The 25337-nt window shown below is 37.5% G+C and overlaps 1 long non-coding RNA gene across 3 annotated transcripts in view; it reads right to left on the bottom strand.

Annotated features, from left to right (window-relative positions):
• LOC117523094 overlaps positions 1-25337 on the bottom strand; it is a 171006-nt gene that overhangs the window by 26140 nt on the left and 119529 nt on the right. Inside the window, exons 4-5 of one of the 3 annotated variants that reach the window (XR_004564417.1) lie at positions 7993-8062; positions 5117-6056 (exon numbers count right to left, since the gene is read on the bottom strand). This is a non-coding gene — a long non-coding RNA (uncharacterized LOC117523094). Of the gene's footprint in view, positions 1-5116; positions 6057-7992; positions 8063-25337 lie in introns of those variants that run through there. The other 2 variants (XR_004564416.1, XR_004564415.1) reach the window with 2 other exon arrangements.

Genomic DNA, 25337 nt, shown 5'->3' with positions numbered 1-25337 from the left:
AGGCCGGCATGTGGACTTTATGCGGACATTCCACTGTTTAAGGACATTTTTTAATGAAAGACGTGCGCGCAAATTCGCCTAGTCGTTTCCGTGACGACTCGGCAAATCTGTGTGCGCCGCGACAGGAAAAACACCTCCGTGTTGAAAACCATTTGTAAAATTCAGGCGGCTTTTGATGGCTTTCAACAAGTGAGTAACTGAGAAATTGTTTGTTTGTTTGTTTGTTGTTTGTTGCTGGGCATGTTCCAACTTGCCCGTTAAGGTTTCCAACGGAGGTGTTTTTCCTGTCGCGACCCCCCGCGGTCGGGTCCGGCCCGACATGCGACTCTGCCCGCACGTTCTTTCATTACAAAATGTCCGTTAACAATGGAATGTCCGAATAAACTCCTCGTGCCGACTTCTTCTGAAAGTTCTCTGTTCTCTGACGACTTCCTGGATCAACAGAGCCTGAAATGTGGAAGTTTTCAACTTGAAACGGTGAGATGCTGCCGCCTCGAAGCGCAGATCGCCGTCAGGCGCCGTGGGCCATCCTACCAGACCAAAATCTCTCATCAGCCGTTAAAATTTTTACCAAAAACCAGCTGAATTTATCGAATGGTGTCCACTCAGTTGTGCCTTCCAGTTTTGGAAAAATTTTGATCAAACAAAGCAGCAGTCTCTGAGCCATTCCTATACAATGAAAAAATCAACGAGAGGGTGGGCGACTCCTCACTCAAAGACTGCCCACAGGCGAATGACATAACCGACAGCCGTGAAAAAACTCTCGCATGCCCACGAGGGTTCAAGCATGTCTGATGTAATCACACGTGATTCAAATCCATATGGTTTTTGAAAAAAATAATAAGGTCGGATACTTTTCTAATAGACCTCGTACATTTAGAACTAAAACAGACATGATGTGCAAGAAAACTCCTGCGACTCACATTTGCCCTGATAACATTAAATCATTCGGTAACTTGATTAGCTTTAAAAGGCTCTATCAAAATTTAATTTAACCACTTGATGAATTCGATGAATCGATTTTGTTTTGTTTTTGGTGCACTGCTGTTTGCATGTTTGGGTTTTGAAATTTTAGTTCAGTGATTAGTTTATATTTTGTATTAGTTATCATGGGTATATGTATATTTTTATATACATATGTATACTTTTTTTTTTTTATGGTTAAAGGGATGGGCGTTAATAAGCTTTTGTTTCTGCCTACACCCTTTCGTGCGCTTGGGTGCATTGTTGGATTCTTTTCTTTGTACGTTTTCTTTCCTGTTTTGGGTCTGTGTGTGCTGAATAAATTCATCCATTCATTCATTCATACTGAGCATGCATGGTAAGCAGTTTTCTTTAGTTACTGTCAATTATATTTGTTTTGTTTGCAACAAATTAAAATTAGAAGAAAAAAGCACCAACAGTCTGTTGAATTATAAAAAATAAAAAAATCTTGAAAAATATTGTTCACAATAGAAGAGGCAACTATGACTCATAAGTAGAGTGATATATACCAAGTGGAGACACGTATCTCAAAGTCAAAGTGACTTTTTGTTCGTTTGAGGTCAAGGTCACAGCCTCCCATCTGCTAATCCAACTTTCTCATTAAAAACCAGAGGTGCCCAAATTATTTCAGTTTAAAAAAAAAACATGAATTATACTCTGGAAAATACAGCATGTTTTATTAAAACAGAACTGACTGAATCAATGAGCAGTTGCAGTTGCATTTCATCCATCACAGATGCATAAAAAGGAGCTATGAGAAAAGCAGAAGACAAAGCATCCAGAGGAAATAGCTGTCATGCACAGGAAATGAATCAGGTATGAATCATTTGAATCGGCCAGTTTTGATGATGTGTGGTTGGCGGAGTGACCTGAGATGGGAAGACACTTCTGTCCAAACTCACAGATGTGACCTGGTCAGTTGTTGCTGATTGTCAGGTGGAGAGTTTCAGACTGGAGCTTTTCTCTCTGCTGCAGAAACGGACAGAGTGCACGTGGGAAATCTGCTCCACGCCTGCTGTGAAAGGATGCAGATGATCCACACAGGAACTCAGGCCACACTAGTGCAGAACAACCTCGAGGTGTCCTGTGGCTTAAATAAGCTGAACCCCACCTGAAGTGAGTTGCAGGTTTTGGGGTTGTGCAACAAATACACCAACAGCTACAGACGTCCAGGAGACAGCACGGTCTATTTCAGACATTTTTATTAGTGCTTTGTCATCATCGAGCATTTACAGGAGAAACAACCTGCAGCCAACACTCACTTCTGCTAAAATTTACTCAACAGAGAAGGAGTCCAAAAGGAGAAGTGTGCTGAGCTTTCCACACAAATACAGTCGAGCCTCTTTCTATTTCGCATGAACTCTTTCCTACTTTTTCTCCTTCCCGCTTTCCTCACACGCCCTCCTGATTTCTGATCATTTTTCCTCTTCACATTGTACTCAGATTGTGTAAAAAAAACTACAACAACAACAAAAAACAAAACACTGACAAAAGTGTAAGAAATAATTTTCTCCAAAGATAAGACATTAAAATGTGTTTAAAGGCTGCACGAGCCCTAAAGCACTGAAATGATTAGTATAATAATCAACTCTACTAATGGCTAATTTACTGCTCATTTTTAGTTGTAGTCACTTTCAATTTAACACAAATTTGACAAGATTTTCTTTGTGTTGAAATCTGGTTACTATAAAATTAATTTTATTTGTTCTATCACAAACATACAGCTACTTTTATTGGTAAATTACTTGTTTTGGGTGGATTACGTGTCAAATACAGCAAGTCTTCTACATAAATAAATCAAATAAAGTGAAGATATAACATTAATAACTGCAGCTAATGTTGGTATTGACAACTGAAACAGCAGACCAGTATGAATATTGCCGCATTTACACTGAATAAGGAAGAAAAAATATATCAAAGTATGTTTATAATTTAAGGTTTCAACCATATTATGAATATACTTTGAAGGAAACTAATAAATGTAAGTGTAACAAGTTACAGTAAAAAGAAAATAAATAAATAAAAATTGAAAGTTGATTTATATTTAACTTTTTTCAATGTATCCCGCAAATAGCCTACAACATTTTTATGTAAAATTTATCCAAATTTAATTCCAGCTTCTTCCCAAGATATTTGGCTGCCTATATTTACTAGCTGTGTCCAACCTTATCTTTCAACTTCAATTTTCTAGTTGTATAAATTAAAGAAAAAAAAAATACTTTAATTGCAGATCTGCTGCATTTTTTGGGTCCATGATGCCATAGTTTCGAAAGATGCAATTCTATCTTCATTTGTGACATCACCACAGACACTGTGTGAAAGTGTCTTCCCACTGTATTTTAAACCACATGGGACAAAATTCGAAATAATTTCCAGACAAGGTGATTTTTGATCATATTGTTGAGAATATTGTAAGACAGTGAATCCTTGATTTGAATAAGAAGGATCAAAATTACTGTGGTGTAGAAGAAAGTTCCTTTTATGACTCGCATATTAACAAAATAAGAGGGACTACACCTTTAAATGGCTTAACCTCTGCTGAAGCATCAGTAGCACTTGCAGACATGTGGACCTTTGAAAGAGTTTCAATCCTCAACAGAACTGTTTTATCTTTCGTATCAAAGTTTCTGGGTTTTTTTTCCCCGGTGAGACAATAAAAAGGGAAAGAAAGCACCTTCAGCTCTGACAAGACAAACAGATTTTGGTTCATCTCAGGACAAAGAGAAAAATCTCTTCTCCTAGAGGCATGACCACGTTTTGATACATAGATTGTTTTGGGATGAAGCTTGTTGTCATTAAAAATTTAATAATGCTTCAATGTGTGACAACAGCCTGAAGGTCATGAAACTCATTCAATATGCAGATGATATAACACTTTTACTGTGCACTTGTTGTTCTGCTGCAGCTGTCACAAGTTCCACAAAGAAAATGATCTGAATAATATTTGTGACACAGAACATCAAAGAGCTGTGTCCATTTAAAATTAATTTGACATTTATTTATTTATTTTTTCCCAATTTTTTCTGGACCAAGCACAAAGCTGCTGTGAAGAAAAATAAACAATAAAAAAAATTACATGTTGTAACAGTTTCGTGAATGCGGGAACAGTGCGGTGCAGTGTGATGTGTAACAACATCATGCAGCTGCTGTGAAAATAAAAAATTAAAAAGACATGTCACCCATGGGATTCAAACCCAAACTTTCCAAAAGCTCTGGGTGCCAGTTAGAAACTTTGTCACTGAGCTACCACTGCTGGCCCATGAAAGGTGCAGGAAACTGCCCAATATCAGGAAAGACATGGACGTATTAAAAAAAATAAAATAAACTCACACACCATATAAAAACATCACATTAAATTGAATCCCTCTTATCAAGCGGGCAATACAAATATGATCCATCTGTTCATCTGTAAATGACCCATGGTCACTGACGTACAGTCATGAAATGACATGAATGAGAAGCAGTTCGCTCGTCTCATCATGTCCACATCTACTGGCACGTGTCCAGCCAGCCCACTTGTGTGTCCTGCCGGCATGCCGCAGGACTGACACCGCGTCATGTGGAACAGAGCTCACTTGGGTGACGTGAAAGTCAGATCACCCACTGCATGTTATGATCTGATGGTCTGTTTCAACCTGGGGGCAGCCTATCAATGGGCTGCAGCATGTGGGCGCATGCTCGCTGCGGCCCATTGCCACAGCAATATATGTTTTATTTATGTCCACGTGATGACAGCAAGCAGACACACGCGCTTCACAGTGGGCAGGTGTTAGTCCATGTCCGTCCAAACACAGTACGTGTTGTCCAGCTGGGATGTCCAGAACGACAGATCTCCACAGCCGCTTCCCTTGGCGGCCACACCTCCTGTCAGTTTAGCGCACACACCAAAGCCACACTCGTGGGGCACTTAGACAAATTTCACTGCCAGCATGACAGCGTCTGCTGAGTGTTGTCGTGTTAATAGTGCGAATGGCCACATATTTTGTAAGTGTCATGCGAGCGGTGTTAGATCTTCGTGTGTGTCACCTGGAATTTGGCCGATACTTGCCGCGAGAGGGTTCGATGGGCTTGCACAGTGCACACACTGTCTTTCAGCCGCAGGTGTGCGCAAATAGTTGTATCAACAGGTGTACGAGGCAGCTGCGATTTTACACGTTTTACACGCGATTCCTACTTCATGCGCACTTTATGCGCAAATTGACCAAATTCGCACTATGTGTGAAGGGGCCCTAAGCAATAGTCAGTACACCTCACACCCCAGCAGCTACAAGAATTCTCTGGCCACAAGACCCTGGCTTTTGGCCTTCTGGTTAGACAGTCCACCTCCCATGCCAGAGATCGTGAGTTTGCATCCTGAGGGAAGTGAGTGGGAGGAGTCAAAATCATAACACAATGTAGTATAAGCCGCTACACTAGCACAGCAGGGCGTGCAGCTAACCAGCTAACCGCTAAAGCAAGAAAGGACTTCAGTAAGAGCAGAGGACGGCTTCTTATACATACAAAAATAACTGGATAGTGATGTATAATGTTTTCTGAAATTGGAAATGTATGAATAAAACCTTTGAGGTATTAGTGCAAACTATCTCTAAGCTCCAGCCTTAGGGATTAAAAACATTTTTGACCTTTAAAGTTGATTTAAAAAATATTGTTCCCTGCACTTTTCTTTGTGCTCAGATTGTCCACCGCGTAAATAGCAAAATGGTACCAGACACGTCCCACATGCACTATGTGTCTTAGATCGTGCACTATAGATCCACTTGTTGTGGAGCTTTAAGAGGAACAACCTGATCCACCCGAGCTTTCACAGTGCTGAGATTTTTCCTAAAAACAAAAATCCACAAAATCTATTTTAGGCATAAATTTCTTCAGCTGGGCCTTCGTGCCACTGTAAACCCTGTCGATTTGTTCTTCCTGTGAACATTTCAGCACATTGATCTTTGAGGTGACTCTATGGTACAACTCTGAGCCAAACAAGAGTTTCTGAAAACCACAACAACATGGCGGCACTGCTTCTGTCGCCGCCAGCGATCGTCACTCACCAGCCTCTTCAGAACGTGATGAACCAGCATCAACTGCAAAATAAGACAGAAAAAAGTGTTAATCAAACTATTGACTACTGCAGGAAAACATTATAGCTGTGAGAAAATCATAAAAACTGTTCAGGTATGATGACATTAACAATTTTGCAAAAAAATATAAATGGGAAATAAAACACAAAGAACAAAGTATTTTGTGTGGATTCAAAGAATTAAATGTTTCTACAGAACAAAAAGAAAAACAAAAACTGAGTTTTCATGCGATTGTCCAGCACAGTTACAGATTCTACATCATGTTATTAGAAATTACAAAACCTGTAGCACATACTGTATATACACTAAACAACACAGCATCATTAATTAATTAGCCTCTTTGAGGAATTTCGTAGTTATTGGCGCTGATGTGATGTGACACATGCTGGTTCCTGATATCCAGGGAATTACCTATTAAAACAACTATTTTGCAGAATACTCCGATAGTTAAACACTGATCTGGAGTCATGCATCAGTTTTCTCCTGGTCACGATATTAAAATTTGGGTGAACTTGAAAGGTCCAAGAATGAATGAATAAGCTTGCAGACAGTCGAGTTTAGAGCTACAACAAATGATCAATTATTAATAAATTATTAAAGTAATGAACAGCTAGTATTTTGATAATTGTAAGTCATTTGAAGTGTTTTTTCTTAAATATCCAAATTCCTTAATTTCAGCTCCTTAAACATGAATAATTTGTTATTTCACTTGTTCTTCACCTCCTACGTGGCAGTAAAGTGAATATCTCTGGGATGTGGACAAAACAAGACATTTGAAAGCATCATCTTTTACAAGCCTACACTGAAAAAAAAAAAGAATAGTTTGAACCAACTTAAATGAACTGTTTCAATTGACAACATTTAAATGAATTTAAGCTGTTTGAATTAAGTTTGTAAGTCAGTTGATCTAATTTATTAAATTAAGTTCAAACAACTTAATTAATTTAGATGTTACCAACTGAAACAACTTTTTAAGTTGTTTTTTTGTTTCCCAGTGGAGCAACTAATCAAGTAATTGCACAAATAAATCAATCATGAAAACAATTAGTTGTAGCTCTAATATGAATTAAACACGGTGGAAGGGTTGTGCATTAGTCAAAGACAACATGGTTCCTCTTTGGACAGAACTGATGAAACATCACAAGCACAAGGAAACCAAATATTATAGAATCACCCAGAAATCAGTGATAGGAGCTAGTGTCACATGGAAGATGCAACGTGCTGCACGTCTGCAACAATTCACACACACAGACAGAAAGAAAGAAAGAAAGAAAACAGAAAGAAATAAAGAAAACAGATTTGATTGTGTTAGATTCTTGTTTGTTACATTTAATGCTTTTAAAACATAAAGACAGAAACTGAAGTGTGACAAACCTAAGATAAATGAAGGATTAGTGTTTGTGTAGTGGTATTTCTCAAATGTAGAGAAACTTTATACAAATCTTGGTTCAAAAGGAATCAAAGTATCACAGTTTATTGACTTTCCTCCCACACTTACTATCTGGTATTCACAGTTACACCAGGCAGCCAAAGCAAATTTAAAACAACAGAAGTTGCCCAAAGTGCTGTACAATTATAAGAAAACACACATCACACAATCGACTGACACACATAAGACACAACACACACAAAACATCAACTCGGCTGTTTAAAACACAGTGAGAGTTGCCGCTTGTGTTTAAAGTACAGTGAAAGGGGAAATAAACAAAAAATTGTTGGGTGGGTGATTGAATAGAACATGCAAGTCTGAATTAGAACAGTTTTTTTTATCATTAATTCAGCACAGTTTTAAATATTATAGTATATAAAGACACAAGCTAAGCCATCCTCTAATTCTAGCTTGAGTAGTTTAATAAATTACTGAATTGTAATAACGTTGTAGTTGTGAGCAGACACATGGTACTTAAACTACAGTTTTACTAACTGTTAAAAAACGTACCTGATGTACTTTATGTTGGTTTCTGCTCTGCCTCATTACAAACACGTGACCTCTAAATGATCAATAGCTCCTAGAAACACGTTGAATGAAAGCAGTAATTACAAAATTGTCAAGTATTCATTTGAATTATGACATGTTTATCTTACATTAAAAAAAATCTTTGTAGGACTGATTTGGCATTATATAAAAAATATCAATATTTAGCCCCTCACCAATAATAATCAAGAATTGGTAGGAATTTTAGAAATGATCTGCATAAACCTGCAGTGAAATATTGTTCCTTTGCTCATGGATATATCATCCCCCACCCAGGCTTCCATTTTGCCAGCAACGTCCATCTGTGTACCCGGGTTTAAAAGTACATTAAAACTGTAGTGTAAACATTGTATCAAAGTAACATCACTGCCATATGAAGTAAAAATAAAAATATACATCAACATATGTGTTGGCCACTACAGCTGCGTCATGAATCACACGGTTGACATGACAACTTCCAGGATGCACACAACACAGCATCATGACACAAATCAGATGAGGCGTTCCACACAAAGTCACAATCCAGAAACTACCATCCAACTTTTATTTAAGACATTTCTTTATTCCCTCCACACCAAGCTGTTTGATGGCTGGAAAATAAATGACACTGACCAAAAATGTGGAAGAACACAATTAAACACTTTACCAATGCCAATGCCTTATTCAAGAATAAAGCAAATTAATTTTTTCCCCTCAAAATTTTGCTCACAACACCCCATAATGACAACATGAAAAAGTTTTATTATTATTATTGCAAATTTATTAAAAAATAAACTATGAAATCATATGTACATATGTATTAATGCCACTTGCTGAATAAGGTTACAACATAAAATGTGGAAAAAGTGAAGCGCTGTGAATATCCGGGTACACTGAGTCCTCAACAACAGGGTTTTATGTAATACTTAAAAAAAAAAAAAGTTAAAAAAAAAAAAAAAAGAAAGTGGCAGAAGGACGTTTGAAGACTTTTAGACTTCAGTTCATTTTTCATGTGGTTTTTAGGTTAATAAATACAAATTATTCAACAGTAGTTTACTGTACTAAGTCGCTAATGGCTATAGGATAAATTATATGTTGCAGTGGTGATAATGTTACATTTACTGTTCATGGAAAACAAATTAAAATAATCATAACAAGGCAGTATTAGCAAACCTAGAAGTTGAAATATGAAGACTTTACACTCATTATTCAGGCAACAAGAATCAGATATTAAAAATGTTCTCCACATGTAGTATTCTTGTGTACTGTTAACTGTTACTGTTTGCATGACACTTTGTCATGCAAAGAAACAAAGTTTTCAGAACACACCACCCACCCACACACACACACACGCAACCTTTATTAAGACAAATCCCTCCAGCCTCCTAAACACACAACCGTTAGCTGTCTAACAGTAACACAGGTGGATGTGATGAGTGAAGACCTTGTATAAAGTCCAAAAAGATAAATTACATTCTTCCATTTATAACCCGGCCTCTTGCTCGCTGCAGCCATTACACAAAGCGCGCGGCTGACGGGCTGAAATTTCTCAACAGTGGTGGCGCTGTAAATCATTACGAGCTCAGGAGATGAACGAGCTGGGTGGCTTTTTTAAGTGGCACGCACTCAGCGAGTCTCAGCACAAAACATCCATATAGAATATTAAATATTTTACCGCCAACAGCAGGGTCTGAAGTGAAGCTTTCAATACAAATCTGTTTTCTCACAGATCTAAAATGCTATCAACGATTTTTTAAACACATTGCAATCTCACAAAGTTCAAAGGGTCGTGAAATGCCAACAAACCAACAACAACATTATTTCAAAATCAAAGTGTCTGAGCATCCTTATGGCAGCACTAAACAGAGGTGTCCACTCCCAGGCAGTGATCCATTTCTCTTTGGACAAAGACGCATAGCTGCGATGAATAATTTACTGAAGGAACAGAACCAGCTTAAAAGGTCTGATGGATGACTTGGTGCTTTGTCTTTGCTGCCTGATAAAGTGCATCTGCATTTAGCCTCTAAACACTGTGGAAGAGATATATTGAAAAGGAGTGTCTGTAATGAATTATCGCTACCAAGGAGGTTGTTTGTTTGTTGGTTGGTATCTGTTGTTGATATTTAGAGATTTAACAATAATAATACTATCATACTTCCAAGAAGAAATCTGATGAGCATCATAGTATGAGTAATACTCATATACTGTGGCAATATTATGGTAATCATAGTACGGTATTTTAGAATGTAGGCGAAGTGTACATATACTCGACCTGTCCCAAAACTGGACCATCACCCGTTCTCAATTCCATATAAGGCTATTACATCATTGTGACATCAGTATAGCAATAAGACACCAGTAGGTGAAATCTCATGTGTGTGTTATTTAGAGTTATTGGAGCCTTGTATGGAATTGAGAATAGTTGATGGACCAATTTCAAGATGCATGGGTCCAATAAAGATGTACCTCCTCTACCACAATATGCGGCATTGTATGAACCAACGTACCACATGGTGCTATCAAATTTACATACAGCAGTATGTAAAAGTTTGGGCACCCGTGATGCCATGATTTTTCTTTATAAATCATTGGTTGTTTGGATCAGCAATTTCTGTTAAGTATATCATATAGCAGACAAACACAGTGATATTTGAGAAGTGAAATGAAGTTTATAGGATTTACAGAAAGTGTGCAATAATTCTTTAAACAAAATTAGGCAGGTGCATAAATTTAGGCACCCCAACAGAAAAAAATACATCAATATTCAGTAGATCCTCTTTTTACAGAAATAATCTCTAAATGCCTCTAAATGCTTCCTGTAGCTTCCAATGAGAGTCTGGATTCTCGTTGAAGGTATTTTGGACCATTCTTCTTTACAAGACATCTCAGGTTTGTTGGTTTCGGAGCATGGACAGCCCGCTTAAAATCACACCACAGATTTTCAATAATATTCAGCTCTGGGGACTGAGATGGCCATTCCAGAACATTGTACTTGTTCCGCTTCATGAAAATTCAGTAAGGTATATCTTATATATTATATTCCAATTCTAAGGTGGAACTATGCTAGTATACTAAGGTATATCTAAATATCTAAAAAGGAAGAGTAAAATAGAAGAGTAGAAAAGAGTGGCGTAGAGCCACTTAGGTGCCTGGTCTTGAGAACCAGGGATGGTAGGTTGAAAAGCTTTTTTATCCCATGGGAACTCTCTCTACCCACCCAAGCGGCTCAAGAAAAAAGTATATATAATAATAAATGATAAGACATAAGAAAGATAAGACATCATATATATAACTATATTTAAATATTAAGGGTAATAAACAACATATATAATAAATATGGTACTATATAATATACAGGAGTAGGTATTAAAACCTAACTATTAATACAGGAGAGGATATGGTCATGGTATTTTATTATAGAAACAAAAGCTATGATGTAATGTGTATTGTTATCTATCTAAAGTAACTCTGCTAACATACTATAGGAAAATAAAAAGCATAATCTATATGCTATCAAATGGAGACCTAAGAACTAAGGTACTATATGTTGATATCTTTAAAAAGAACACAAACTCATGAATCATTAAAAATCTACACCATGTAAAATAAAATTGTAAATAACTAAAATAAGCTAGTTGTAGTTAGAAGAGCTAAATTAGTTGTTAATAAGCCAACCATACCTAGCAAGCTAACAAGATAACATGAATGCCTTAGTAGATTTTGAGCAGTGTTTACGGTCATTGTCTTGTTGAAAGAGCCAGCCCCGGCGCAACGTCAAATTTGTCACTGATTCATGAACATTGTTCTCAAGAATCTGCTGATATTGACTGGAATCCATATGGCCCCAAACTTTAGCAAAATTCCCAGTACCTGCACTGGCCACACAGCCCCACAGCATGATGGAACCACCTCCACATTTGAGTGTAGGTGTTTTTCTTGGAATGCTGTGTTCTTCAGCCATGCATACTGCCCCTTGTTATGTCCAAATAACTCAATTTTAGTTTCAGTCCATAGCATCTTATTCCAAAATGAAGCTGGCTTGTCCAAATGTGCTTTAGCTTACCTCAAGCGACTCTGTTTGTGGTGTGTACGCAGAAAAGGCTTCCTCTGCATTACTCTCTCATCCAGCATCTCCTTATCCAAAGTGTGCTGTATATAGCTGAATGATGCACAGAGACACTATCTGCAGCAAGATCATGTTGTAGGTCTTTGGAGCAGGTCTGTGGGTTGACTATGACTGTTCTCACCATCCTTCGCTTCAGCTTATCTGAGATTTTTCTTGGCCTGCCACTTTAGGCCTTAACTAGTACTGTGCCTGTGGTCTTCCATTTTCTCACTATGTTCCTCACAGTGGAAACTGACAGCTGAAACCTTTGAGATAGCTTTTTGTATCCTTCCCCTAAACCATGATGTTGAGCAATCTTTGTTTTCACGTCATTTGAGAGTTGTGTAGAGGCTCCCATGTTGCCTCTAATTAGAAGAGATGCAAAGAGGGGAAACATTTGTAAATGGCCACCTTAAATACCCTTTCTCATGATTGGATTCACCTGTGTCAGGAGGTCAAGGATCAATAAGCTTACCAAACCAATTTTGTGTTCCAATAATTCGTGCTAAATGTATTCAAATCAAGAAAATGACAAGGGCGCTCAAGTTTTTGCACCTGCTTAATTTTGTTTAAATAATTATTACAAACTTTTTGTAAATACTAGAAACTTCATTTCACTTCTCAAATATCAGTGTGTTCGTCTGCTATATGATATATTTAACTGACATTTCTGATCCAGACAACCAATGATTTATAAAGGAAAATCATGAAAATTACCAGGGGTGCCCAAACTTTTGCATACAACTGTATCATGGTAAATAAGTAAACAAACATAAAATTTAGTTACATATCATGTTCAAGAACAAAAATCATTAAAATAGAAATAAATCCCAACAGAAAGTAAAAATAATTAAAAGCAAGCCTGTACAAATGTGTCATGATCTTCATTTTAAAAATTTAAACAGTGTTCACAGATTTCAGATCAATTGGCAGTGCATTCCACAGTTTGGGAACCACAACCTTGAAAACACGATTTCCTTTAGTTTTCAGCACATGAAAAATAGCATATAACATGCACTTGTTAAATGCCATTTTAATTCAAATGATTTCAATTTATTTAATTTACAGTGGCTTGCAAAAGTATTCAGTCCCTTGGTATTTCATGCATTTTAATTTGTATATGCCATTTCAAATACAAAAAGTAAATCAGGCTTCTCAATATAAAAATTTCTAAAATGATCTTCCTTAGAGTCAAACTGAAAGCAAATCTCTACAACTTGATATAAATTAATTAAAAATATAAAAGCCAAGATGATGCCCCTTTGGTATAATACCTGTAAATAATCAATTTAATTGCTACTTTTCTTCAGACAAGTCAGGGGATCGATACATGAACATTTCCAAGTCACTGAATATGTCTTGAACTTTATTTGAAGAAACACAAACAGTATGGTACTCTATGGTAAATCTGTGTGGAGTAGGAAGAGTGAGGAAAGACATGCAGAAGAAGTTTTAGGCTTCTCTGGCTGTGACTGGAGGAAATTGTGCATAGTGCATGTTTTGCATTTTGTATCCATGGTTATACAGCTTCATGATGAAGTGATATAGAGGAGGGTTTTCTTTCACCAAAACATTACATCTAGGCTTGCATCTCAGATGTACCTTCTGGCAAATTGTAGCTGAACTTTCAGGTCTTCTTTTTAATAAAACCCTCCTCTGTGCCACTTCAAAGGGACCCATTACTTATGGAACCCATCATCTTGGCTTTTATATTTTTAATTAATTTATGTCACGCTGTAGAGATTTGCTTTGAGTTTGAGTTTAAGGAAGATAATTTTAGAAATCTTTATACTGAAAAGCCTGATTTGCTTTTTGTATTTGAAATGTTATAAACAAATTAAAATGTGTGACATGCCAAGAGGCCCAATACTTTTGCAAGCCCCTGTATACCATGGTAAAATTTCATGTGGGATACCATGTACGATGGTAACATCTGAAATACCGCGATATGTACCATAGTAATATCTAAGACATAATGGTATGTACAGTAGCAATATCTGAGGTATCCTGGTATTTACTGTGGTAATACCTGAAGTAGGTCTGGTATGTACCATTGTAGTTCCATTGTAGAAGTACGATACTGCACAGTATGTACATCAGTTTACCATGGTAAAATGTCTTATATGTTAACAGAAGCCAAATGTTACTGAGGGGCCAATTTTTTTTTTTTTTTTTTTCCCCCAGCCACAAAATATCTGTGCAGTTTATGTGCTCATAGCACTTTATCAAAGCAGATATCAACTAATTTCAATGTAATTCAATGCAATCCACGTGGATTTGCCAGAAGAGGCAAAAATACTTGCTGGAGTACACCTCAAAAATATTTTGCATGAGGTTAAACTTTAGTAAGCTTTACACACTGATTTACATGGTCACCCAATCACAAGTGGTCTTGACACTGCTGACCTTTGATGCAACGGCAATGAACAGTGCCCAAAATAGTGATAGCTAACATATTAGCTAGCCATGTCTCATAACACAATTTTATAAAATTCTGTACTGTCAAAGTAGAAGCTGCTACACTAAAACCCACTAATACAGTCTATCGTCAGATAAGAATAGAACATCCTTTCAAGGACTTAATCTAATTTTCAGGCAATGCTAGCTGACTAGTTAGCCCAACCCTGTATCGGCTAGCTACCTAGAGGGCTTGAGTAGTTAGCATATACGAATTCAAAATAGACATAAAATTTGTTGTCATGCAAATAATATATATTACATTATCAGGTAAAGTACAGTTGCAAACAAATGGGTGAGTCTTTTGGAAATGACATGGCCATGCTATATGTCCCTCCTTGAAATTGAAGTCATACATTTGGACAGACAACATTTGACCCTCCCATGAACAACAGACCAAAAGTAAGTGCATTTAAATTTGTTGTTTTTATTTTTGGTAGTATTGGTTTGTTTGATATTCAGGTTTGTTCGCTACCTTGAACTGTAAAACCTGCACTCCGTCCACAACAAATATGTTAAATTACTGTATCGGTGAAAGGAAATTAGTCCAGGCTGTGATGGATGAGTGGACATTTGTCTCAGCATCGCATTTGATAACGTGAGATTCTGCATCAGTGATAAGTACATTTGACAGTACTTAGCAAGGGCTGTATCTATTTGTCGGAGGTCAGAGGTGAAGGCGAGGGGCGTTTGCAGACATCAGTCAACTCCCGGACGATCGTCCTCTCAGAGTGTCTCTTTTACAAATTGCTGTATTTCTTAAAGAAAACAATTTTAAAATTAATGAGAGGAGGATGTGAAGATTCATTAAAATGATTAAAATGATTATTGAATGTTTAACAGGGTTGTTGTTGTATTTGGTGCATCTTTGGTCACAGCCAGTTGTTTGGGGTCATCATAGCAGATTCAGTAGAGATTAACACTGGAATTTGGCAAATTTAATGGAAGATCCTCTTCCTGACACAACATACACATCAAAAACTCATTCAATAAGCATACTAATTTGTTTAAATGTTAAATACTTTTTTCAGAAGTCCCTTTATCAATATGAGTACTGTTACAAATGGTAACGCAACGTATAGGATACTTCAATATGGAGATGCTTCACCTAATTGTTTTTATAGATGTTCTAAGTTTCCATCACTGCTCCCTAAATGTGATATTTTCTTTTCCAGTTTAGACTCAAACGTTTCACCAGGTTCAATGAAATAATCAGTTTGTTAGATTTTGAAGAGTCACGCACCAACCTCAATCTAGTTCAACTTCACTTATTTATACAGCAACAATTCATAACTTAAACCGCCCCACACGAGTATGGTTTAAACCTTAACCACCCCCTGAGCAAGCATAGGTGGGGGTGTGCATAGGGGGGGGTGCAGCATCAGCCAGAACATGCAAATACATGTCTTTAAAAAAATACAAATGCAATTTAATAATTTGCTGCCATTATATAATTATAAAATTCAGAACAATATTTTAAACCTCATGAGCTGTTCACCAGGTTCACAGGAGTCACACATGATTACACGTGTGTCTCTTTAAAAGCTCCATGGGTGTGGTAAGAGGAAACCGGGTGAACTTTCACATTAATAACCTACTAACCTACATCATTTTCATTTTTAGCTCATTTTCATTTTAAACAAACTTATCTAAATAAAAATACCCAAAATAATGTCATGTGGTTACATCAGGAAACTTGCTAATATATAACTTTAAAAGATACCATACTACAAAAAAAAAGTTCTCAATTTATAAAAATCAAATACATTTACCTCATTTTCCAGAGTCTAGGTCACATTTAAGAATTTGGGAGGTACTGCAATTTATATTCTGGTGTGACTTGTATAGCGAAAAGTCACATTCATGAATAATAATAACAATAATAATGACTATTTTATTGTTATTTATTTATTCATTTATTTTTGTTACAAGGAACAGAGAATACAAGATTTATCTTCCTTCTGTTCCTTTTTGTTCATGATAAATGTTTATGTACGTAGGCAATGAATGAAATTACATGAATATGAACAAATATTTGTATAGGACTTTCAAAGGAATCAAAGCACTAAACAAATTAACTCCAATAATAAATCAATAAATGCCAATAATAAAGAGTGCACAACAGCAATGCACAATAACCCAAATTAATGAGCCAATAATATAGGAAAATGGTGTAACCTATACATGGGTTTTTCTTCTTAAAGAGGCCTTTGTGTTTTGTTTTGTTTTACATTTTCACTTCATTATGTATAACACTTACATTTTGTAATAATCACCCAGAATGCAACATGTAATATGAATAACATTATTGAAGGTATGCCTCAAAAATGTTGTCATTAATAAATAAGATCAGAGGCACAAATCTCAAATGCAATTTCAACATTCAAGTGTGCAGCCCTAGTCAGTATGCATTAAAATTCAAAAACAAAAACTTTATTTTTTGAGATACAATTTTGCAGTTTGGAATTTTAATTTCATAGTTCATGCATCATTACATTTACGTTGACGTACAATGCCCACAGTTTGCAATAACCAAGCCAATATGTAATAATTTATTACAAAATGTGGGGAAATGTTTACATACTGGACTCAGGATATTTATTGCAAAATGCACATGACCGTTACAAAATTCAAGGCTTAGTAAATAATGAAAGGAAAGTTCTTACATTTTTTTAGTTATTACATAATGCTGTCTTATAACGTGTGATGAGAAAAACAGCTGCCAGGTTTTTGAATCATCACCCATATCTAGTGCTGTGAAAATGTTTGTGCATTTTTGAGCTTTTGCATTTTTTATTGTTTTTTTTTTTACTTAAAATAAATAAATAACATTTACATTAAAATGTCTAAAATGATGCCCCTTAGACTCACAGTGAAAAGCAGACACTTCTCAAAAAACTAAATGACAGTACAAGGAGGAGACTAGTGAGGAAACCCACCAAGACAACTCTGAAGACGTTACAGGCTTCTGTGGCTGTGATTGAAGAAACTGTGCATAGTGCAAGAGTTATAATTTGCATCACTGCTCATACCTTGATAACTTGCATTCTGGCAAACTGTAGAAAACTTTCAGGTTTTCTTTAAAAATAAATAATCCTTCTCTATACCACTTCATCACAAAGCTGTATAACATTCAATTCAAATTCAAAACTTGCATTCTGCACAATTTCTCCAGTCACATCCACAGAAGTCTATAAGTTCTTCAGGGTTGTCCAGGTGTCTTTCCTCACTCATCTCCTTCTTGCACAGTCACTCAGTTTTTGAGAACCATCGACTCCATGCAGATTTACCATAGAGTACCATACTGTTTGCATTTCTTCATAATTTATGTAAATAAATTCCAAGAAATAATTAGTGTTTTGGAAATGTTCATGTATCCATCCCCTGATTTGTCTGAAGCAAGCTAGATGTAAACGTGATGGTTTACATGTATCATACTAAAGGGGGTACTTACTTATTCACACCATCATTTTGGCTTTTTGTTTTTTTTTATTTGATGAAGTAGAGATTACTTTTCACTGAGTTGAAAGGGCATCATTTTAGAAATTTTAGTATAAAAAAGGAAATCACTTTGCACATCCCTTGACGACACGTGCGTAAGAGAAGGCACAGGCAGCGTAAGAGAAGGCTGCTGAACAAGAAAACAAAAAGACTCTCGCACACTGCCTCACTTGCAACACAAATGTGAATTACTCAAACAACGTTTCGGCCATAAGAAATTTTAGTATAAAATGCCTGATTTTTTTAATGTAAAAAAAAAATCAAACCTGTAAAAGTTCAAGGGTGCACAAAGTTTTTCACAGCACTGTAAATTGTACACACATTGGATTAAAAAAAACACTTGGTGGGTAATTATGAGTCACACAACTTGCACTTTAGGCAGAATGAGTTTGTTTGAGAGTATTATTATTCAACAGTGTTTCAGTATTACTCAGTAATAGTACCCCTTGGCGTGAAACCCATAACTGCTTCTGCAATCTGACATTTGACCCCAATGACCTTCACCCACAGGACTGTCCACTGGCTGACCTTGTCAGGTCAGCTGTGGAATCCATATGAGTGTGTGTCACATTTGGACCAAATCAAGATGGAAAAATGTGATCTTTGCCCAAATTAAACTGTTTAAAAGGTAATTTCGGGGCCAGCCTTCACAAACATAAAAATCAGCAAACAGACAAACAGATTGACCTTTGTTAAATTTGACCTTGCTAGACAGTTCTGGAACATACCTCTATGTGTGTGCCAATTTGATAGACAATTGCCAAAACAAACACTGCAAGGGAAACGTAGTGGTTGCTTGTCATTAACATATCAAGTTTGATGGAAATTGGCCAAAAGACCTCAGAGGAAGTGAACTAAAAGTTTGACCTCTGACCCCAATGTCCTGGATATTTGGCAAAACAAACCTCTTAATAGCAAATCTGGAGGAAAGTTTGGAGGAAATTGGCCCAAGTGCCTCAGAGAAGTGATAAACTAACAACAACAAAAAACAAGTGTCACAAATTGCAGTATAATTTAGTATTTAAGGTCACTGTTCACAGCCATTGTTACTAAAGCACAATCATAATTACCTGCAATAATAACCGCTGCAGCCTGGGGGCCACAATATAAATCTTAGAGCTGCAGCGGGTGACTTATTTTCTCTGCTCGATTTCACGGTTGACAGGGTCGAGTTGCTGACTGTGGGAGATGGATATGAGATAAAAGGAGACAGGAGCCGGAGAGGTGGGACATTTACCACAAAACGTGATCTGCTCTCGCTCCCGCAGCTGTCAAAATAAGTCAAGGAATACAAGCTCTTTTGCACGACACATTTAGAAAAGGAAAAAGTGCGCGTGTGCTGCCTTTGTGCTGGACGTGTGCGCACGCGCATTTGGTCAAGAGCCCGTGTCAGAGCACAAAGACAACGACTGGAAAGAGCCACGCTGCCTGTTGTGTTTCCACTCAGTGAACACACAGATGCCTTCGTGGTCTCACAGTCAGTTAACAGAATATTGTTTCTGTCAGACAAAAGTCTCATAAAAGTTAAAACGGAGGGTTGCAGAGCTGCTGCAAGCAGAGGACGTGAATGTGAAGTGCAGCAAAAAGTTGAAGTACAATGATTAACCCTGCTGACAGTCATCTCAGCGGGTTTCTTCACCTGGGCGTGTCTGTGTGTCCCTTAACAAAATATCTCAAAAACTTTAACCGAATTTTGCACAGTAGGTAAGTTCCACTGAAGGATGAAGTCATCAAATCAAAATCAAATTCATTAATTTATATAGCGCCAATTCACAATGAAATTGTCTCAAGGCGCTTCACACAACATAAAAAAATAAAATAAAATAAAAATTTAAAACTTTTAATTAACTTCATTATCTTTATTGTTAATTGTTATTGTCATTAACTTTTCTGTGTCTGGGGTCAAACCTATAGGTCAAAATGTTTGCCTAACGCAAATAGGGGGGCAATTTCCCAGAACTTGTAATTCAAGGTTGCTATTAGACATGAATAATAATTCAAATGCAGCCTTTCGAAATGTATAGTCCACACGTTCTGACCCAGTCAGTACCACTTAAGTGGACTACATAATGCTTCCAGTCCAGCCTCAGTGTAGCATGGAATGCACAAAAGTGTATGGTGGCCATTCCAGGGTGGTACTTGAAGCCAGGTAGGGGTCAATGAAGAATTACACAAGTGTTAAAATTTAGAAATGCTCCAATCATACTGAAATGTATACCACATTATTTGTCTGATGATAAAGATTGCAAAAATATATAATTTGACCTATCTATGCTTGGATGTTCTGGAGTTATTGGGTAAAAACAGCAAAAAGTAAGACAAAGGTCAATTTCAATTAGTATAAGGGACAAAAGTTAAAATTGCTCCAGTTTTGGCAAAATTTGATGAAAATTATTGGTTGAGCTAATAGGATTAATAAATGGAGTAGTTTTGACTGTGTTGAACACTTGGTCGCCAAAGTAAAGGTCAACATCCATTGGATTCTATGACAGATGACGTGTTACGCCATAATTTACTAAGCTTAACAGATGTTGTAAACAATTCCTTTTTATGAAGTTAACCAATATTTTGCATAAGTTTTTTTTTTTACCAAAATTGGAGAACTTTTGACTCCTGTACAAACTGTAATTGACCTTTGACATGATTTTTGCCATTCTTACCCCATAACTCCAGAACATTCAGTCACAGATAGCCCAAACAATACCTTTTTGGAATCTTTATGATCAAATAAATATTGTGGTATACCTTTCAGTATGATTAGAGCTTTTTTTATATATTCACCCCAGTGTAAGCGTTGACTGTTTCTAGTGGCTAAACAGTGCCAGATGGGTCCAAAGTTGCTATTAGATATGGATATGAAATCATATGTGGGATTTCATAGTACAACACTGCATTTGACCTCGAATGACCATGAAGGTCACAATCATGGTTGCTCAAGTGTTGATCATTTATAGTGCCAGATAGGTCCACGGCTACAATTAGTCATAAATCAGAAGTCATGTGTAAGACTGTAATATCCAAAGAACGTATTCAAGATCAGACACAGGTTGCTGTAATGAAGCAGAATGTATTGCAATTCTTGCATTGTTGCACGTTGTTGCGCGTTGTGCGCTATTGCGCCTAACAGTGCATCGTTAAGTTCTGTTGTGAACGAGGTGAATTGTCTCCACACACACCCATATTCATCCAACCGAATTCAGATCGTTCCAGTTTTTCAGAAGAACTTTGTGACTGCATGCATAGTTGGGCTCTGTGCCCTGGAGTGGCGCAGAGAGGAGGAGGAGGAGGACACAGCCAGATGTGTGGCTTCATGCGGCTCTCGTCTCGCGCATTTTCCAAAACATCAGGCACATGCAGCAGGTGGAACACCTGCAGGAGCGCACTGAAGAGCACTGAAATTAGACTTTTAGCCGACTTGGTGTCAGCAATCAAACTGAATGTGGTGCAGCAGGGTTTAATTGTGCGCGTGCTTCTTCCTCCGCCAGACTGGAGGAGGTGCAGAGATGTCTGGCTGCGCGTGAGTCTCCTCTCGCTCCTGTGGTTCCTCTGGCTCAGACTCGTTCTCCCACTCATCGGTTACAGCAGCAGGTGAAACATCTGCAGGAGCATCATGAGGAGCTTCAGCAGGAATCAAATCAAATCAGTTTTATTTATATAGCGCAAAATCACAACAAACAGTTGCCCAAAGGCGCTTTATATTGTAAGACAAAAGCCATACAATAATTACAGAAAAACCCCAACGGTCAGAACGACCCCCTGTGAGCAAGCACTTGGCGACAATGGGAAGGAAAAACTCCATTTTAACAGGAAGAAACCTCCAGCAGAACCAGGCTCGGGGAGGCTCAGTCTTCTGCTGGCACTGGTTGGGGCTGAGGGGAGAGAATCAGGAAAAAGACATGCTGTGGAAGAGAGCAGAGATCAATCACTAATGATTAAAAGCAGAGTGGTGCATACAGAGCAAAAAGAGAAAGAAACAGTGCATCATGGGAACCCCCCAGCAGTCTAAGTCTATAGCAGCATAAATAAGGGATGGTTCAGGGTCACCTGATCCAGCCCTAACTATAAGCTTTAGCAAAAAGGAAAGTTTTAAGCCTAATCTTAAAAGTAGAGAGGGTGTCTGTCTCCCTGATCCGAATTGGGAGCTGGTTCCACAGGAGAGGAGCCTGAAAGCTGAAGGCTCTGCCTCCCATTCTACTCTTAAAAACCCTAGGAACTACAAGTAAGCCTGCAGTCTGAGAGCGAAGCGCTCTATTGGGGTGATATGGTACTATGAGGTCCCTAAGATAAGATGGGACCTGATTCAAAACCTTATAAGTAAGAAGAAGAATTTTAAATTCTATTCTAGAATTAACCGGAAGCCAATGAAGAGAGGCCAATATGGGTGAAATATGCTCTCTCCTTCTAGTCCCTGTCAGTACTCTAGCTGCAGCATTTTGAATTAACTGAGGGCTTTTCAGGGAACTTTTAGGACAACCTGATAATAATGAATTACAATAGTCCAGCCTAGAGGAAATAAATGCATGAATTAGTTTTTCAGCATCACTCTGAGACAAGACCTTTCTAATTTTAGGGATATTGCGCAAATGCAAAAAAGCAGTCCTACATATTTGCTTAATATGCGCATTGAATGACATATCCTGATCAAAAATGACTCCAAGATTTCTCACAGTATTACTAGTGGTCAGGGTAATGCCATCCAGAGTAAGGATCTGGTTAGACACCATGTTTCTAAGATTTGTGGGGCCAAGTACAATAACTTCAGTTTTATCTGAATTTAAAAGCAGGAAATTAGAGGTCATCCATGTCTTTATGTCTGTAAGACATTCCTGCAGTTTAACTAATTGGTGTGTGTCCTCTGGCTTCATGGATAGATAAAGCTGGGTATCATCTGTGTAACAATGAAAATTTAAGCAATGCTTTCTAATAATACTGCCTAAGGGAAGCATGTATAAAGTAAATAAAATTGGTCCTAGCACAGAACCTTGTGGAACTCCATAATTAACCTTAGTCTGTGAAGAAGACTTCCCATTTACATGAACAAACTGTAATCTATTAGATAAATATGATTCAAACCACTGCAGCGCAGTGCCTTTAATACCTATGGCATGCTCTAATCTCTGTAATAAACTTTTATGGTCAACAGTATCAAAAGCAGCACTGAGGTCTAACAGGACAAGCACAGAGATGACTCCACTGTCTGAGGCCATAAGAAGATCATTTGTAACCTTCACTAATGCTGTTTCTGTACTATGATGAATTCTAAAACCTGACTGAAACTCTTCAAATAGACCATTCCTCTGCAGATGATCAGTTAGCTGTTTTACAACTACCCTTTCAAGAATTTTTGAGAGAAAAGGAAGGTTGGAGATTGGCCTATAATTAGCTAAGATAGCTGGGTCAAGTGATGGCTTTATAAGTAATGGTTTAATTACTGACACCTTAAAAGCCTGTGGTACATAGCCAACTAATAAAGATAGATTGATCATATGTAAGATCGAAGCATTAATTAATGGTAGGGCTTCCTTGAGCAGCCTGGTAGGAATGTGGTCTAATAGACATGTTGATGGTTTGGAGGAAGTAACTAATGAAAATAACTCAGACAGAACAATCGGAGAGAAAGAGTTTAACCAAATACCAGCATTACTGAAAGCAGCCAAAGATAATGATATGTCTTTGGGATGGTTATGAGTAATTTTTTCTCTAATACTTAAAATTTTATTAGCAAAGAAAGTCATGAAGTCATTACTAGTTAAAGTTAAAGGAATACTCGGCTCAATAGAGCTCTGACTCTGTCAGCCTGGCTACAGTGCTGAAAAGAAACCTGGGGTTGTTCTTATTTTCTTCAATTAGTGATGAGTAGTAAGATGTCCTAGCTTTACGGAGGGCTTTTTTATAGAGCAACAGACTCTTTTTCCAGGTTAAGTGAAGATCTTCTAAATTAGTGAGACGCCATTTCCTCTCCAACTTACGGGTTATCTGCTTTAAGCTGCAAGTTTGTGAGTTATACCACGGAGTCAGGCACTTCTGATTTAAGGCTCTCTTTTCCAGAGGGGCTACAGCATCCAAAGTTGTGCTCAATGAGGATGTAAAACTAATGACAAGATAATCTATCTCACTCACAGAGTTTAGGTAGCTACTCTGCACTGTGTTGGTATATGGCATTGGAGAACTTAAAGAAGGAATCATATCCTTAAACCTGGTTACAGCGCTTTCCGAAAGACTTCTACTGTAATGAAACGTATTCCCCACTGCTGGGTAGTCCATTAAAGTAAATGTAAATGTTATTAAGAAATGATCAGACAGAAGGGGGTTTTCAGGGAATACTGTTAAGTCTTCAATTTCCATACCATAAGTCAGAACAAGATCTAAAGTATGGTTAAAGTGGTGGGTGGACTCATTTACATTTTGAGCGAAGCCAAATGAGTCTAATAATAGATTAAATGCAGTGTTGAGGCTGTCATTCTCAGCATCTATGTGGATGTTAAAATCGCCCACTATAATTATCTTATCTGAGCTAAGCACTAAGTCAGACAAAAGGTCTGAAAATTCACAGAGAAACTCACAGTAATGACCAGGTGGAAGATAGATAACAAATAAAACTGTTTTTTGGGACTTCCAATTTGGATGGACAAGACTAAGAGTCAAGCTTTCAAATGAATTAAAGCTCTGTCTGGGTTTTTGATTAATTAATAAGCCGGAGTGGAAGACTGCTGCTAATCCTCCACCCTGGCCCGTGCTACGAGTGTTCTGACAGTTAGTGTGAATCGGGGGTGTTGACTCATTTAAACTAACATATTTATCCTGCTGTAACCAGGTTTATGTAAGGCAGAATAAATCAATATGTTGATCAATTATTAGATCATTTACAAACAGGGACTTGGAAGAGAGAGACCTAATGTTTAATAAACCACATTTAACTGTTTTAGTCTGTGGTGCAGTTGAAGGTGCTATATTATTCTTTCTTTTTGAATTTTTATGCTTAAATAGATTTTTACTGGTTGTTGGTGGTCTGGGAGCAGGCACCGTCTCTACAGGGATGTGGTATTGGGGGGATGGCAGGGGGAGAGAAGCTGCAGAGAGGTGTATAAGACTACAACTGGAACTGTGGAATGACACTTGGAGCAGAGTTTAATTGTGCGCACGTGACAGAAAAACTGATTCGTCGTGGCGCGCAGTGAAATGTGACGGCGCGTTTCAAGTCATGTCAAAACTTGACAGTTTCCGTGTCACTTTGTAATAACGCATGACAGTTTGGGCTCCAAGAACC

This window comes from Thalassophryne amazonica, chromosome 13, assembly GCF_902500255.1.
Source record: "Thalassophryne amazonica chromosome 13, fThaAma1.1, whole genome shotgun sequence".
NCBI lineage: Eukaryota > Metazoa > Chordata > Actinopteri > Batrachoidiformes > Batrachoididae > Thalassophryne > Thalassophryne amazonica.
The sequence above is the reverse complement of the archived record's forward strand: the minus strand, read 5'-3'. Positions and strand labels throughout refer to the sequence as shown.